General features: G+C 37.9%; 1 pseudogene; it reads left to right on the top strand.

Annotated features, from left to right (window-relative positions):
* The window catches only part of LOC149206494 (UDP-rhamnose/UDP-galactose transporter 6-like), a 76070-nt pseudogene extending 63175 nt beyond the window's left edge, over nt 1-12895 (top strand).
* Nucleotides 12896-17540: the final 4645 nt, after the last annotated feature.

Below are 17540 nucleotides of genomic sequence, written 5' to 3'. Positions count from 1 at the left end.
ACGACAAATCATGAAGCCTCCCCAACACGTTGTCATGGTCTTTCTTAATGAACCCTGGAGATTCAGCTTCAGCATGGTGTCCTTAGTCATTACATTAATGGTAGCCCCAAAATCAATCAAGGCATGTGGGATAATGGTGGCATTGATGTGTACATCCACTACAGGGCTTCTAGGGTCTAAATACTTTGGGAAAATCCTTTGCCCTAGCATTAAGTCGGATAGTTGTCCAATGACATTAATGGTAGGGGTGTCTCTTTTTCACGTCCCCAGATGTTTGAAACACTTCTCTTTAATCAACTTGTTGTAAATAGGTACATCCTTAATAGCTTGGAGAAGTGGGATTTTGACACATAGATTTTTCAATTCACCCAAAAGTTCATTTTCTTCTAGGGTATGTTGGATTGGATGAGTTAATCTTTCAGGAAAGGGTGGTGGATTCACTCTACGCATACTTTTTCTCTTTCCTCTTCACTCTCCCTAGGTGGAGATGGAGGTTGGTTATCCGGGAGCACTCTCCCAAACCTAAGGTTGATTTCCTGAATTTCCACAGCATAAGCAGGGTAGGATGTCTCTCCACTGTAGACTTGTTGTGCATGTCTATTGTTTGGGTTTGGGTTTGGTTAGGCAGGCATCTGAGGTGTTTAGGTGGAGCAGGGTGTAAAAGTTGTGGTTGAGTAGGAGGTGAAGGCAATAAATATGGAGCATTATTGTATGGTGGCCTCCACCCCTGGGGTGGTGCATTCCACTGAGGTTGTGGAGGGGTATATGGATGAAATGGTTAGTTGGTTGGCTGGGAATGGTACTGAGGTGCAAAAGACCAGGGAGAAGGTGTAGACCATGAGGGATGAGCAGGGGGGGCCCAAGAGGAAATGGATGTGTTTTGGTTAGGGTTGTAATATGCATAGGATAACCCTTGCATGCCTTGCTGGTATGGTCAAGGTCCATGAGGCCTACTTTAATTTATGTAGCAGAACTGTTCAGTCACCCCTTCAGTTCCCTCATACGCAACTTTTATTCCAGGTAGAGAAGGGAACTTTTCTATGGATTGGTTTTCTTCACAAACCGAGTAGAGACTACAGCAGAAGCATGGGATGTCAGGGAAGCCACCAGAGCAATGAAGGACATGGATATAGATTGAGTTGCTCAGAGGACGAGAAACACTTTCAGTAGGGGGTGATGATGAGGCTCATCATTGGGTAAAATATATGGACCTTAACATGCCTCCAAGCTTACTAAAATCAACTCTTCTCATAATTCTTTACATGTTTTAAATATAGTTTGCTTAATGAGATGAGTAAAAGTACGATGTTATATCTAGTGGTCTAATGTGCATTGATTACAAGTTTTTGGGAGAAAATTATCACTAGTTAAGATTCAAGAACTCAAATGAGACAAGAAGGAGAGATTATAGGAGATGGGTCTTCCTCATTAAATCCTCACTCATTTGAAGATCCCTCAATCAAATCTCACTAGCTCAGAGTTGTAGGTAGGCGAGTCATGAGGATCATTGGGAATCGAGCTAGTGATAGTTAAGAACTAGTTAATATTAATACTGGGAGCCAAGCCTCTCTATATTTAAGTAAGTTGTTGAAAACTTTAGTTGTATAATTAAGGAGGCCTAGAGCCTCATTAGGATTCATGTTTTTATGCAAGAGAATATTGATCTTCATCACCACCGCCTCAAGTTTCTTCATATGCATTGTATGGATGCATTCTTGGGATACGGATATAGCATCATGAATAGAACAATTTGGAACGAAGTCAAATTGTTTGCTAGTGATATGTGTCAAGAGGGAAGATTTTAGCCTCTCCGCAATAATCTTGGAAATGATCTTGTCAATAATATTTCACAAAGAGAACGACTAGAAATCATAAAAAGAGGACAAGTTCGAGACCTTCGGAATTAGAGCAATAATGGTCGACTTAATAGGTTCAGATATCTTCCACTTGTTTCTGGACTCCTCTACCATTGCCAACAGTTCCCCATTCATATTATCAAAGAAATGTATAAATAACTCCACCATCCATCTGTTTGGTATAGGACATTTATCTCTTGCAAAATATTTGAGTACCAAAAGGAGTTCTTCCACTGTAATCGACTTATATAGAGCTACATTTTCCACAACATCAAACATGATGGGATATTATTCCACTCCCCATAAAAGGTCCTCATAATTAATCCCCTCCCTAGAATTAAACAAGTTTTTAAAAAATGTGACCGCTTCCCTTCAAATTTCCTCATCTGAATATACCATGTTACCATTTTCCCAGTGATATTCCAAATGGAATTGCAGTTCCTCCTCTGATTGGAATATTGGTAGAAGAATTTGGTGTTATGGTCCCCCATCGGAATCCATATGGCTCTACTCTTCAACCTCCATGTGGTCTCCTATTCTTCCAGGATCTACTTTTTCCTAGTTTCCAAAACATTTAGTCTGTGTAGTAAAGGTCTTTCCAGACTCACCCATCTCTGTCAAAAATGATTTCAATTCCAGTAATAATTTTGTGTCTTTATGTCTCTCCCATGTTCTAGTCCAACTTTTCAATCATTTGTGTTTATAGATGATACTATCCATGGATGACCTATGTCCAGATCCCATGGGTGCATTCCAGAATTCTTTGACCATGGAGGTATAAGAATCATCCAACAACCAATTATGGTTAAATTTGAACGATACCCCTCTTCTAATCGACTATGCCCTCTAGGATAAGACAATAAGACAGTGGTCAGAAAAATATGAATGTTCCATATGTGAATGAAGATTCCCTAGAGTACCACACAACAATTGATATTCACTCGACGATATTTAGAATAGAATTCTTTCTGGGAATAAGAATTCTAGTGAACTTTATATATAGAAGTTTGAGGTATGCTTTAATTATAGTATATTTATTCAAGTTGATTGATACAATCCATCATTTGAATGCTTGGAAACTAACACTAAGTGGAATTTTACATCTGACTGTGCAAGTTTATCTACATTGTGCGTTCACAAATTGCATAACCAATTTGCATATATTCTGGAGTGCCATTGGATTCAGCAGGGATTCTCTAGGAGGTCAGCACGGGAGGCTTTATTGGGTCATGGATCTCAACGATCATGATGTGGTGATTTCCAGAGCGATATACCGATCATTTTCTTTTACCTTGACCAAAGATTTTTAATTTTTTTTTTGTATATTATTATTAATTTGTTTTCATAAGAAAAAAACTAATTGGATATATATATGTATTAAGTCATAAATTAATTATTGAGATTTACCGAGATTTACACATAGGAATAATAAAATAACTAACAACAATACACATATATCCACTGAAAAACCCAACTCAATGAGATCTCATTACCTTTGGCGAAAAACCTCTCAATGACACCTCATTATTCGATATGAAAATGAAAATCTTAGATTACTTTTAAGGTATTACAGACTCATGTGCATGGATTTGCCTATATTACTTAGTGCAACGGATCGATAAGATTGTGAATAATATAGAAAATTGAGTAGTTAGAGAAACATAATAGACAAAAACACATAAATACAACAAGTTTAATATGGAGTTCACCCAAAACTCTTAGGCTACGTCTCCTAGTCCAGCCTTCAGTGGTGACATCTCTATTATGTCTTCAAGAGCAAAGTTTTACAAAATCTGAGCTCAAATTGAGTCTCAACACAACAGATACAAAACAACAAGAGTTTGCTTGAATCCCTCAAGCCTCTCTGAGTACACAAACTCTCCCTCTCACTCTCTGTCTTTTTCTTTGCTCTGTCTCAGCACTGCTTGTCTCTATGTTTGTTAGTCTATGGCTTTAAAGCCAATCGAAGATGTCTGTTCGTTTCCCCTTCTCGGGCTCTCTGGCTCTTGGCCTCTATCCACTCGAATTCCCCTTTGAGCATTAGCAATCATTGCTAAACGCCTTTTGGGATGGTGGCCACCTATTTTGTAACGGAATGGACCATCGGTGCCTTTGAAATCCCAAAAATGATTATTCTCTGTTTACACAGAGAATACATAGAAAACCTATAAAAATCTGCCCAAGCATAGTCTATCAGACTTCAAAAATCATTAATTATGCCTTATATCCTTTCGGATCCGTCTTTGGACGCCATCGCAAGTAGTCGTTGACCAATGACTATTATTGATTTCGGGTGGCTAACACGCATAGGGATTACCCGCCCGAAAAGGGTGGTTTTCTCTCTCCGGCACCTAGCCACGTGGTAGTCAGTGTATGGGCTCGGGCAGAGCCCGGCCAAAACCACTTACCGCCTACGGCTCACCCGAAATCCTGCTCGATTTGTGGTTTCCCTTTGTATTTGAAAATACATTAAAACACTGAAAATATCGCAAAATGGCTTTGTGGCAGACTTGAAATGTTATGCAACTACATTTACAAACCCTTTCGGGTCCAGTTTCATCACATCGCATATATATATATAGCTATATATATATATATATATATAGCTATATATATATATATATATATATAGCCTCGCTCCTATGTATTGCTCTTACGCAATATTGCGATGCGATTATATCGCGATTGCATGTCTCATAGTCCCCAGGCTGTTTATAAGCGCTCCCCTGTGGGTTGCTGATGCGATATTGCGATTCAACTTGGGCTGTCGATCTACACACTTGATCGATGGTCCTCATTGACTATGCTAATCGCTATCGCAATAAGTATGTGGTAGCCTCCGATAGCCTCCACCAATTGCGATATGCCAATCGGATCTGGACTGTTGATCTGCCAGATCCCACAGCTCCTGTGCATCACTATCCAAACCTCCGATAAGCTCTATTTCCGTTGTTTCCTTGTGTTTTACACTCCCGATAGTGTAATCTGCCATTTTTAAAGGTTCTTATTTTGTGATAGTTTTGATCTTTAGAAGACTTTGAAGACTTAGAGGGTTTTCTAGGATCCATTTTGGATCATGCCTTCCCACTAAAAAAGCTTTTGGACCACCAAAAGATGGTTTTTAAGCATCAATCAAGTGAGGATACAACTTCCTCACTTGTCCAATCTCTATCCATCTTGCACTACTTGGTTTTGAACCTTTCAGTCCAATTCTCAGGTACTCAACATCCCCTCTACACGTAGTTCTCACCTTCCTGTCCAAAACTGTGTCTTCTTGCAACTCATTGAGATATTCAGGCAACAGATCATCAATAGAAGGCAACTGACCTTGCTCTTCGAGATCTTCAATCAATGAAGGTGCATATAGTCTCAAGTTATTTGCATTAATGACTGAATAGATATGCATATAAGCTATCAAATCAAGGCGAAAAGCATTCTCACCAATTTTCTCAAGTATCTTGAAAGGCCCATACCTTATTAGCTTCAACTTCTTACCTTCACCTTGCATTCTATCTTTGCTGATGTACAGCCAAACTTGATCACCAACTTGGAAGCTATGCTCAATTCGATGCTTATCATGCCTTGCCTTATACTTGGCCTGGTTTCTCTCTAGTTGTTCTTGCACTGCCTAGTGAATTTCTTGGATTTGTTCAATGAACTTGGTTGCTTTGTCCACATCACTATGTCCATCAACTATTATGTCTTTACTAAAGACAAAATCCAAGGGAGGCCTTGGTGTAAAACCAAAACAAGTTTCAAAAGGAGATCTCTGTGTAGAAGAGTGCTTGGCACAGTTGTAAGCATGTTGCACATAACACAAATGTTCATCCCAAAGCTTGGAATTCTTGCTGCAATAGCCTCTATGCAACTAGATCACTATCCTATTGACCACCGCTGTTTGACCATCTGTTTGTGGATGAAATGTTGTGTTCTTCTTCAATCTGGTGTCCATTAACTCCCATAGACTTGACCAAAACTTCCCAACGAAACGGGAATCTTGATTAGATACAATGAAAGTGGGTAACCCAAAATGAACCCATACATGCTCAAAGAACAGCTTCACTATTTGTTCAACTGTAATCTGCTTACTACAAGGTATTAAAATACACATTTTGTTGAACCTGTCCACAATAACATATAAATAATCATGGCCTTTTTTAGATTTTGGCAGTCCCCCAACAAAGTCAATGGAAACACTTTCCCAAGGACAAGAAGGAACTGGAAGTGGAGTGTACAAGCCTAATTTTCTATTACTGGGCTTGCTTGTAGCACACATGGTACACCCTTTAATATATCTAGAAACTGTTTCATGCATTCTTGGCCAATAATAGAACCTTTGCAACTATGAAACTATTTTACTTACACCAAAATGACCTAATATTAGAGAAGTGTGTGCTTCTCGGATTATGTTAACTCTTTCAGTTTGAGGAATGCATAACTTTCCCAAATGATATAAGAGTTGGTCCTTAACATGATAATCCAATTCTTCTACTTGTTTTCCCTAACTTAAAGTTGCATATACATCTTTAAAATCTACATCTTGAGCATATTGGTCAATGTAGCTTTCATGCAATACTGAATTATGCTTAAGTATAGTGGATACATTTATGATTGGTCTTGATAACATATATGCAACTTTATTGTGTATGCCCTTCTTATATCTGATGACAAGATGAAACTGTTGTAGAAAACCTATCCACCTATAGTGTCTTGATTGCTGCAATTTAGTTTGTGAGTGCAAATATTGAGGTGGTTGATGATCTTTATGTATAATTGTTTCTTTTCCCATTAGGTAATGTTTCCACTTTTTCACACTCTGCACTAATGCATACAATTCTTTATCATATGTGGGATAATTAACTACTGTAGAAGTAAATGTCTCGGAATGATAACATATGGGTTTACCGTGTTGCATCAACACTGCTCCCATGGCATAGTCACTGGCATCTGTTTCAATCTGAAATGGTCTTTGAAGATCTAGCAATGCTAGTACTGGTGTTGTACTAATTTTTTCTTTCAAGGTGTCGAAGGCTTTCTGTTGTTTGCCTCCCCACTGAAACACCTTGTTCAATCCTATTAAAGCATTTAAGGGAGTTGCAATCAAGGCAAAGTTAGCAATAAAATTTCTCCAATATTGTGTTGCTCCTAGGAAACTCCTAACTTCTGTAGCAGATTTGGGTTTAGGTCAGTTCACAGTGACTTCAACCTTAGAGGGATCAATCTTCAATTCACCACCCCCTACAATATGACCCAAATAATTTAAAGACGTTTTTCCAAATTCACATTTTGATAATTTCACATAGATAATTTCTCTTTTCAAAACATCTAGAGCCTTCTTTACATGCTTCAAATGTTCTTCCCATGTTTCACTGAAAACAATAATGTCATCTAAATATACAATCACAAAATCATCAATAAAAGGTCGGAGTACATCTTTCATAACTCTCATGAAAGTGGCAGGAGCATTAGTTAAGCCAAAAGTCATAACTAGCCATTCATACAACCCTTGATTTGTTTTGAAAGCAGTTTTCCATGCATCTTGTTCTGCTCTAACCTGATGATAACCACTACGCAAGTCTAACTTGGAAAAGTAAACAACTTCTTTTAGCTGATCTAATAGATCATCAATGCGAGGAAGAGGATAACGGTTCTTGAACGTTATTTTATTCAGTGCTCTGTAATCAATGCACATCCTCCATGAACCATATTTATTTCTCCCCAACATGATTGGAGATCCACATGGTGATGTGCTTGGTCTTATGAACCATTTATCAAGCAACTCCTGTACCTACTTCTTGATCTCTACATTCTCTAAAGTGGATAACCTGTACATTCCGATGTTAGGCAATGGAGCATCTTGCTGCAAATGAATATCATGTACTATTTCCCTTTTGGGTGGCAGACCTTTAGGTTCTTGAAATAGGATATCATATTCTGAAACAACTTTATCTAAATCAGCTTTCTGTTTAGCATCAAAGCCTTCAAATATATTGGTCTTATCAGGGTTCTTTTCCTTTACAACCATTAGTAAAAATTGCTTGCATGAATTTACAATTCTTTTCATCTGCCCTGAGTTAATGAGAGTGTAGTTATTTTTGAGTTGATGAGATCTTACAATATATTCTATTCCATTTTTTGTGAGTTGATACTTATTTTCAGTTCTATAGAAAATGGCTTTTCTATCATACAAGTAAATACTTCCTAAAACAATACCACATATATCCAAGGGAACTATATCTAACTCAACCTCATCTACAAAAGTTGACCCAATAACAAACCTAAGTTTACATTGTCTAGTCACTTGTAGCTTTGCTTTATCACATACCCAACCTAATGGATATTGCTTCTTGTGAGGTGTTGTTAGTAAGCCCAACTTCTTTACAATTGTTTCAGAAAGCAAGTTTACTTGTGAACCACTATCAAATAAAGTATCGATCTTTTGGTGCTTGGAAAGAACTCTAATATGAAAAAGCTCATGTCTTTTCCTCTCATTATCTTCATTATCAATAGATTGTGCAGAATTACTTGTAGATGCTTCAAAATTTTTACCTTTTATACATGTGGTTGTGACTGTTGTTTCATCACCTGAGTCTGACCCCAAGTCTTTCTAAATAGTAGCAATAATCTTCTTCTTCTTACCATCGAACTTCTTTGGTTTCAGCTCCGAAAGGAAAGATTAGCAGTGTTCATCATCGTGTCCATCCTTCTTGCAGTGAGTGCATGAAGGTTTGTTTTTCTGTACAGCGTTTGCCTTCCTCTCCTTCCATTTTTGCTTCCTCTTTTCCTTGTTCTTGCTTGCAATGGGTTTTGATGATCCCCCAATCTTTAGGTTCACATTATTGCCTCTAGCCTCTAGATGTGTAGCCTAAACTGATACCTCATCTATGCTGGTAGTGTTAAACATGAGAATGGTGTGCCTCAAATAGCTAAGCAGACTAGCTATATACTTCAACAAAGTTTCAGGTGAGTCTAGAGAAATGCCTATAATTAAAGCTCTTTTTATAAATTCCTGGGTATAGCTTTGTACACTTTGCCCCTTTAATTGGCGAAGAGTTTTCCAACTCATCATTTCTCGCTGCATATAAGCTAGTGGATTTAATTTCTTTTTAATGGCAGAAACAAATTCACTCTAGGTAGAGAGAATTTTACCTTGCTTCTTCAAATTAGCTTGTGTCCTGCTTTCCCACCACACTAGGGTAGTTCCTCCAGGCACCCTGCAATACACATCAATCTGTCTAATTCAGTTATCTAGCCTTTTTGCATTTAATTCTCCATCATATATTGGCAAATCAATCTTTACATCTAATTTAAACAAAGATGTTTAATTCCTTTTATTTTCAGGGCTAGAAGGAGTTGTTGATGGAGGAGGCTCTTCCCCTTTCCCTTTGCCTTCTGAATGGGCAACTAGAAGAGGTTCCTCTACTCCTTTTCCTGTTTGACTTGCTGAAGTGCTTCCACCTCAACCTTTCTTAAATTCTCGATACGTCTCTTCCACCATGGCTCTCATGGTCATGAAACTGTCCATGAACTGAGGTTTTGATCCCAAGGGAATCTCTTATGCCATTTTCCTTCGAGGATAGACTTTTCTAATTTCTAGATTGGCCTCAATAAGTTCTACTTTTCTCTGTTTGAGCTTTGACCTAGTTAGCATTCAAAAAATCTAGCACAAGCTTGTCTAAGCTTAGCAAACCTAAAGCTTTGATACCACTTGATCTGAAAATGAAGATCTTAGATTACTTTTATGGTATTACAGACTCATGTGCATGGATTTTCCTATATTACTTAGTGCAACGGATCGATAAGATTGTGAATAATATAGACAATTGAGCAGTTATAGAAACATAATAGACAAACACACATAAACACAACAAGTTTAATATGGAGTTCACCCAAAACTCTTGGGCTACGTCACCTTCTCCAGCCTTCAGTGGTGACCTCTCTATTATGTCTTCAAGAGCAGAGTTCTACAAAATGTGAGCTCAAATTGAGTCTCAACATAACAGATACAAAACAGCAGGAGTTTTCTTGAATCCCTCAAGCCTCTTTCAGTATGCAGACCCTCCATCTCACTCTCTGTCTCTGTCTTTGCTTTGTCTCAGCACTGCTTGTCTCTGTCTTTGTCAGCTTGTGGTCTTAAAGCCAATCAGAACTGTCTGTTCGTTTCCCCTTCTCGAGCTCTCTGGCTTCTGGCCTCTATACGCTTAAATTCCCCTATGAGCATTAGCAATCATTGGTAAAAGCCTTTAGGGATGGTGGCCACTTGTTTTGTAACGGAATGGACCATCAGTGCCTTTGAAATCCCAAAAAATGGTTGTTCTCCATTTACACAGAGAATACACAAAAAACCTGTAAAAATCTGCCCAAATGCAGTCTATTGGACTTCAAAAATCATTAATTCCACCTTATATTCTTTCAGATCCATCTTTGGGCGCCATCGCAAGTAATCGTTAACCAACAGCTATTATTGATTTCGGGTGGCTAACACGCATGGAGATTACTCACCCAAAAAGGGTGGTTTTCTCCCTCCAACGCATGGCAGTTAGTGTATGGGCTCAGGCAGAGCCTGGCCAAAACCACTTACCCCTTATGGCCCACCCAAAATCCCGCTCGTTTCATGGTTTCCCTTTATATTTGAAAATACATTAAAACACTGAAAATATCACAAAATGGCTTTATGGCGGATTTGAAATGTTATGCAACTAAATTTACAAACCCTTTCGGGTCTGGTTTCATCGCATCGGCACATTCCCTTTGCTTTTCGTTTATTTAACGAAAATGCAAAAATACATAGAAAGATGTCGTTTTACGGAACTCAATATACTATATTAAATTTGGTTCATATTTCCGTCGGGTTTGGTCATCGCATCGCATGTATATATATATATATATATATATATATATATATATATATATATATATATATATATATATATATATATATATATATATATATATATATATATATATATATAGCGCCACTCCTCTATAATGCTCCGACGTGATATTGCGATGCGATTATATCGCGATCGCATATCGCATATATATATATATATATATATATATATATATATATATATATATATATATATATATATATATATATATATATATATATATATATATATATATATATATATATATAGCGCCACTCCTCTATAATGCTCCGACGTGATATTGCGATGCGATTATATCGCGATCGCATATCGCATAGTCCCCGGGCCGTTTATAAGTGCTCTCCTGTGGGTTGGCATGAATGTCAGTCTCATATGGAATTTTGTTGGTTTTTACCATGTGAGATTGATACACTTACTTTCTCTATTTTGCAAACAGGTATGTCGCTCCTTTGTAGGATTTAAATCAATACACTTCCTTTCTCACCTTTTCTGTTCATTTGTATGTAAATAAATAGCTTAGCTGATGTTAGAGTTACTAAGAATTCTTGGAAGTTTTTTATATGGAACCTAATACATACGAAAAATATTGTGTCCAATAAAAGTGCTAAAAGTATGGAAAATTGCAGGAACATATAAAATTCAAAGTGTGGAATGTGATGCAAATTCTCGAAATTTGTTATTCAGCATACACTAAATGAGGGACCAAATGAACAAACGACAAAGAAAATCAAGTAGAAAAGGAAGAATATCAATCCCCAAGATGAAATAATTATTATGATCCTTCACCCCTTCTTTAAATTCATAATATTGGCAAATAAATATTTCCTGACTTCTTACCTGTAAATGACATAAGTTGAACTATTAAATTTTTGGGAGTATTTTAATGCAATGTTATTTCAATCTCACATTCATGTGTCTTCTTGCAAATTGGCATATATCCTATTTTAGTAAAACATTAGGGGCCTTAGATAAGCATGCTTCATGTTGGTGGAGTCTATTGAATGGTTCATAACTCGTTCGTTATAGTCTCTTTCTTAGATTGAATTTTATTATTTAAATATCTAAAAAAAATTATGAGGTTCACTTTGTATTGCAGTTTTGAGCATGATAAATATATTTTGTTGTTTTGAATGTAATGCCTTGTTTTTGTTAAGATTTAGTTTCTTATATGAGATTCTATTTGTTGTGTAGATAGAAAAGTTGAGCATGATACATGTATCCTTCTTTTTTGAAGTTCTCTTTCAAAATATTCATTATTCAAGTAATACCAAGTTAAGTATAATAGTAGTGCTAGTTGGTGTAGCAATATGTACTGTCACAGATGTTAGTGTCAATACTAAAGGATTTGTAGTTGTTGTGATTGCAATATGGATAAATTATATGCAACAATATGCATGTTTTAAATCATCCTTTGGCAACACTTTTCTATGTTTCATTAATGTCAAAGACATACAATATTTTGTTGTTGTTTGCATTTGAGGTACTCCAATTTTGTTGATTAGGCTAGTAAATGTTTTGTTATTTTGTGATACAAAGCTCTTTTATGTTGTTGTATACACAGTATGTTCACTACCTTCAAATCAAATACACATTGGGTTCTTTTCATATTCTTGGACATTCTGCGCCATTGCAATTAGCTACCTTGCTCATTTTAGGTCATTTTCTTGATTACAGGATCGTAGAGAAAAGAGTGGATCTTTATGATTATTCCATAACTTCTACGGTAAGATGGAAAGGGAATAATTCCTATCTTATTTTTCTAGGTGTAGTATTTTTGTTTATTTGTTACATAAGTGAAATCACAGGCTCAAAAACTTGGGCACATGATATTCCTCCATCATTAGGTTAATTAGAGTTCTATAACTAATCTTGTGTGTCATCATTGTTCAACTCTTCCTTACAATCTCATGCTTGATCGTAGTTGGCATCAATCTTAGCCAATTCATTTGCGTTGACCAGTTCACAACAATCTGATTTCAAGTTCTTGGTCATATGAAGACTATCTTTGTCCTTGTATTGGAATTCATCTTTTTTGGCAAATAAGGGTTAAATCCTGGCGGTAAAGAACAACATATGTATCTGATTTCTAGTGAAAGAAACCTTAAACTTGGGGATTCCAAAGATGGAGGGCCCACCAAAATTTAGCAAACTAGAACATGTTACTGCTTAGGTTGTTTCTACACCTGATAACTTAGATTTTCCCAATGATACACATTTCTTGTTGGATTCATTTGGGCTTCATTTTTTGTTGTTATAGATATTTGTCTTGGTTGGCATTACATTTAAGAGATTTTTGAGTAATGTGCCATGTGGTATAGTAAAAATTTCTCCACAAATTTATTGTAAGAGCATGAATTTGTATAAGGTTGCTACCCTTTCAAATATAGAGGAAGTAAAACATAAAATCTTTAATTCATCATCCTTGTAGTTTTATTTCATGCAAGAAAGGCTTCTACATCATCGTCTTTTTCTTGAAAAACACTCATTATTTATTGTATGTTTGTCACTTCTCAGTTAGTATTAGAGATTCGAGTCTCTTTTCTCAGAATTGCAGGAAAGTGTATGCATACGCGCTTCTCTCATGAATCTTGTTTTGACATAATATGTTCTTGCCAATTCATTTTCTGCTAATTTATCAGAATACCTATATCTAATAAGCACATAAGAATCATTTGTGAGATGTAGTTCTTAGACAATTATATAAATAAGGGAAGAATGATTCGATTTGAGATCATAAGAGAATCATTAAGGAAATAATTCAATTATGTTATGAATGAATGTTTACTAAGATTTCTCGATAAAAGGGATGGAAATAGTGGTAATATCACTTTTGGTAGTTTTTCAAAGATGAAATCGACAAGATCATCCCTACCCCTCTGCGATTGAAAAGGGGAACTGTTGCTATATGTGACGTTGGTAAATCTAAGAATAACCCCTGTAGTTGGGGTTCCCTGAGATGAACTGGGTAGGATTTTCAAAACCCCACTGGGCATTCTTCCTACTTGATGCTCTGCATAACCCTTGAACCTACAACTCCCAATATGATAGTTCTCATCCTCATCAACAATTTTGTATCCTTATGTATACAACGCCATCTCTTCTCTCCTTCCTTCTCAAATTAACATTGAGTCTTAACCCATTTATGGAAGGTGAGAGACCATGGATGACATTCACGTCAACAAAGAATATGTAGTTGAAGTGGTGCATCCAAATATGAGTGAGAATCTTCATAGTTTTCTAGTTCCAGAAGGTTGAATGCTTTTGTTCCATATTTTTTACTTAAACCAACGTCCTCTTCTTCCTTGTGAGCCCATAAAATATTCTTGTCATCATTTGCACGATTCAATTCTTCGCCTTTGTGCCTTCGAAAAGGGATCAGTGAATGTGGACTCCTTTGGCCACGAATTGCCACATTCTCTAAATGAAGTCACTGAATCATAAATTCTAGGATCTTTGGCACCTCTAACTCTCGGTTCCATGAGCTGGGGATGAGAAATGGAGTGCCTCTAGTTTTAGGATGTAGTGGGATTTGTTAGCCTCCTGCTGCAGCAGGTTAATCATCTTTCATGATCGACATTTTTACATGCCAAATATGTCATACTATGCATGATGCAATGCTCCATATTTGCTACAGATGACCAGAGAAGTATCCATGAAGGTGTGCCAGTTTTAATGCTACTGCTTTGTTCCAGTTTTGATAAGTAATCCATTTTGATCAGTTTTCAGTTAAGGGTAGGCCAAACAGCTTAATCTTGGCCTCCCTAGGTTTCAATTTCATGTTGTAGAATATAGAGAATGAAAATCTATCCAAACAGCTTAATCTTGGCAGATTTGTAGTTAGGTAGAGAAACAAGGGTGCTCAACAGCTTAATCTGAGCCCCTGGATGCAATAAGTGTAGTTGTAGATAAGAGGACAGCAAGAAGAAAAGAATGAAAAGTTGGGTGTGCTAGTTCAAGTGCACCCAAACCAAAAGGAAGAGAAAATGCTAGGTGAGTAGGTCAGGTAGGTAGCTTTGTGGTTGCAGAATCATGGCTTGTGATCCATTTCATATTGTCAAGCGTTATATCTATCATATCACAAGTTGAAGGCAGTTGTTCAGTTGGAGGACTTCAAGTGAGGCATGTCTAACTTCCCCTTCCTCTTTCCCCAAATCACTCATTAACTTCCCCTAAAAGAGGTCAAGATCTGCTTGATACCTCTTAAATTCATCATTCTCCACATCATTTGCCTTGGTGGAGATCTGCTTCAATCAAAGAATGTTCACACTTCTTCTATCAGTCATTTTCCCCCATTGATAGCCTAAGACATCATTCTTAGCGCTTTTTCTCATCACTATCATATTAACTACTAACTTTATTATGTAACTCCCTATCTATTTCCCCTTCCCCCACTAAAACTATGTATATAACTCCCTTGTATACTTATCCCTTCCCCTTGGTTGAAAAATAACCATATATATCCTCGGGAATTGCTAAGTTTATCTGAAACTCAGCAAGAACCCTCATTGACCCCTCTAACCATCTTCCAAATGCAAAAGGACTCATTCCTTTGCATAGTTTACCTTCATATGTATAAAAATCATCCCTTTGGCCTTGGTTTGCCTTTATAAGGCATGAAACCCTCTTTGGCCACTAAACCCTCTCAAAACACATCACATTCCTCCTAAATGCCTTTGGACTCCTTCCAAGGCATGAAAGTTGCCAAAAACCATGCAAAAATCATTAAAAACCTTCTACAAATGAAAAAATCCTCCCTTTTTGGCTATCGGACCCCTTCCGATGCCTTAGAATCCATCTGAAACACCAAAGGCTACCCCTCCAAATTCATTTTTCCTTTGCATTTTAACAAAATGCATTCTCCGATGAGAAAAGAATCTATTTGGTCCCCCTCCGATGCGATATCGCTATCGAGAGGGGGCAGTGGCATATTATAAGCGAAAATGGCTAAGTATCAAGGCATGGGTTATAATGGGCCGCTGATCGCCGATACAACGACCAAATCTCAGCCGTCCATCGCCCCCGCCGATCCAATGGCCCAGATCATTTCGACGATCGCCCATTTCGGCGATCACATATATGTCAACCCTCTGCCCCGCCGATTGCCGAAGTCCCGATATAATCGCAGCCATCCATTTTTGGGCCCCAGATCAATGGCCCATATTTAATCGCATCACTCCCATATGGCTCCTACCAGCGGAGCCGAAAAGTAATAAAGCGTGGCATAAATATATTTCGGGTCCGATGGGTTTCGGCGTTTTTATGTGGCAGCCCCATGACCCCGCCGATAGCGAAATGCCGACGTAATCTCTGCCGTCCATCGCCATCACCAAATCAACGGCCCATGTTTGTTCGGCGAACACCCCTTATGTTTGGCTCCGATATTCCGGAGCCGAAATATTATAAAGGCGGGTCTTATAAAAGCCATCGGGTCTGTAAGGTCCCCGGGCACAGCGAAAGGAGAGGGCTCCCGATGGACCGGAGCTGAATTAGTTTATAAGGGCAGTTTTAAGGGATTTCGGGTCCGCATATTGATTTTGTTAAAATCCGCCGATATGAAATCGTCGACGGACCGGACCCGATCTCCATAAAGAAAGGGCATATAAGCATTTCGGGTCAGCGGCATTTCAGAGGTTTTATGTGTTGGGACCAATGGTCCGCCCCGATGCGATTTAGCGCCAGCCGTTGGATCGGCCCGCGCCGGATCCAATGGCCAGCATTCAATCTTATGAACAGTAATTGCTCCCACCCCAATTTTGATGGATTTTCACGTTTAAAGCATTTTTGCCTTATAAGAGGGAAAAGGGCCATTTTCTTTTAAACAGTTCGGTGCCCGTGCCCGCCCCACCTCCAAAAGAAACATGGCATTCTTTAGTCCATATTTGATCGCTCCAGGCCTGAAATAGCTCCAAATTGCAGGATTTTGGCCTCGGTGTGCCTCCAGCATCCAGTCTTCCGCCAGTTAGTAGTTGTTCATCATTTCTAGTACCATTTTTGATCGGCCAGTGCCGATAGCATTCCAAAGGCCACGGAGGACATTAGCAGCAGTTATTTTTGCATTAAAAGGCAGAAAGGGGGCAATGGGACAATTTAAAGAGTATCAGCAGTGAGAAAAGGCCCAGATTCAGTGCCAAAGTGTATCAGTGAAGGTGTTCAATACAAACTTTGAATCCAAAGCAGGAAATCATTAAAGAGCCTCCCAGCAAAGTCAATAAAGCAGCTCTGAGCCATAAAGGCTCACCAACTCACAGTTTTGGCCACTTAAGGCAGCAGAACCACTTGCAGGCGCAGATGAATGAATTTAAAGCACACTTATGGCTAAAAGAGCCAGCACAGAGCCATAAGGACAGATGTTGATCCATTTTTGAGGCAGCTGCCCCAGCGCAGCACTTAGATAAATGTTTTAAGCATTTACTTCAAGATAAAATAGATTAAAGCACTCATTTTCCTTAGATCTGCCTAAGATCTGCTGTAATAGATATTTTGAGATGCCAGTTGCCCCAGCATAGCTATTAGATATTTCTGCCATTTACTTCTGTACAAATTAGGTTAAAGGAATTTATTTGAGGAGATCTATCCCAGATTTGTTGTTTGTAGATATTTTTTTCTATTTAAACCACCCTCTGTTATGAAAAAAGGGTTGGTTGGTCGATAACTTCCTCTAGACTTGCATTGTATTTTCTGAGAGTCTCTATAATCAAAGATCGCTGGAATGTTTGGGAGATGAACTGACTTTTGTGTTTTAATGACTGAAGAGTGACTATGGAATCCTAACTCTTCTACATAGCCCAAT

This window comes from Pinus tabuliformis, chromosome 1_2, assembly GCF_031772625.1.
Source record: "Pinus tabuliformis cultivar Carrire ecotype Pingquan chromosome 1_2, CPIR1, whole genome shotgun sequence".
NCBI classification, from domain to species: Eukaryota; Viridiplantae; Streptophyta; class Pinopsida; order Pinales; family Pinaceae; genus Pinus; species Pinus tabuliformis.
This window is presented reverse-complemented; position numbering and strand designations above follow the sequence as displayed.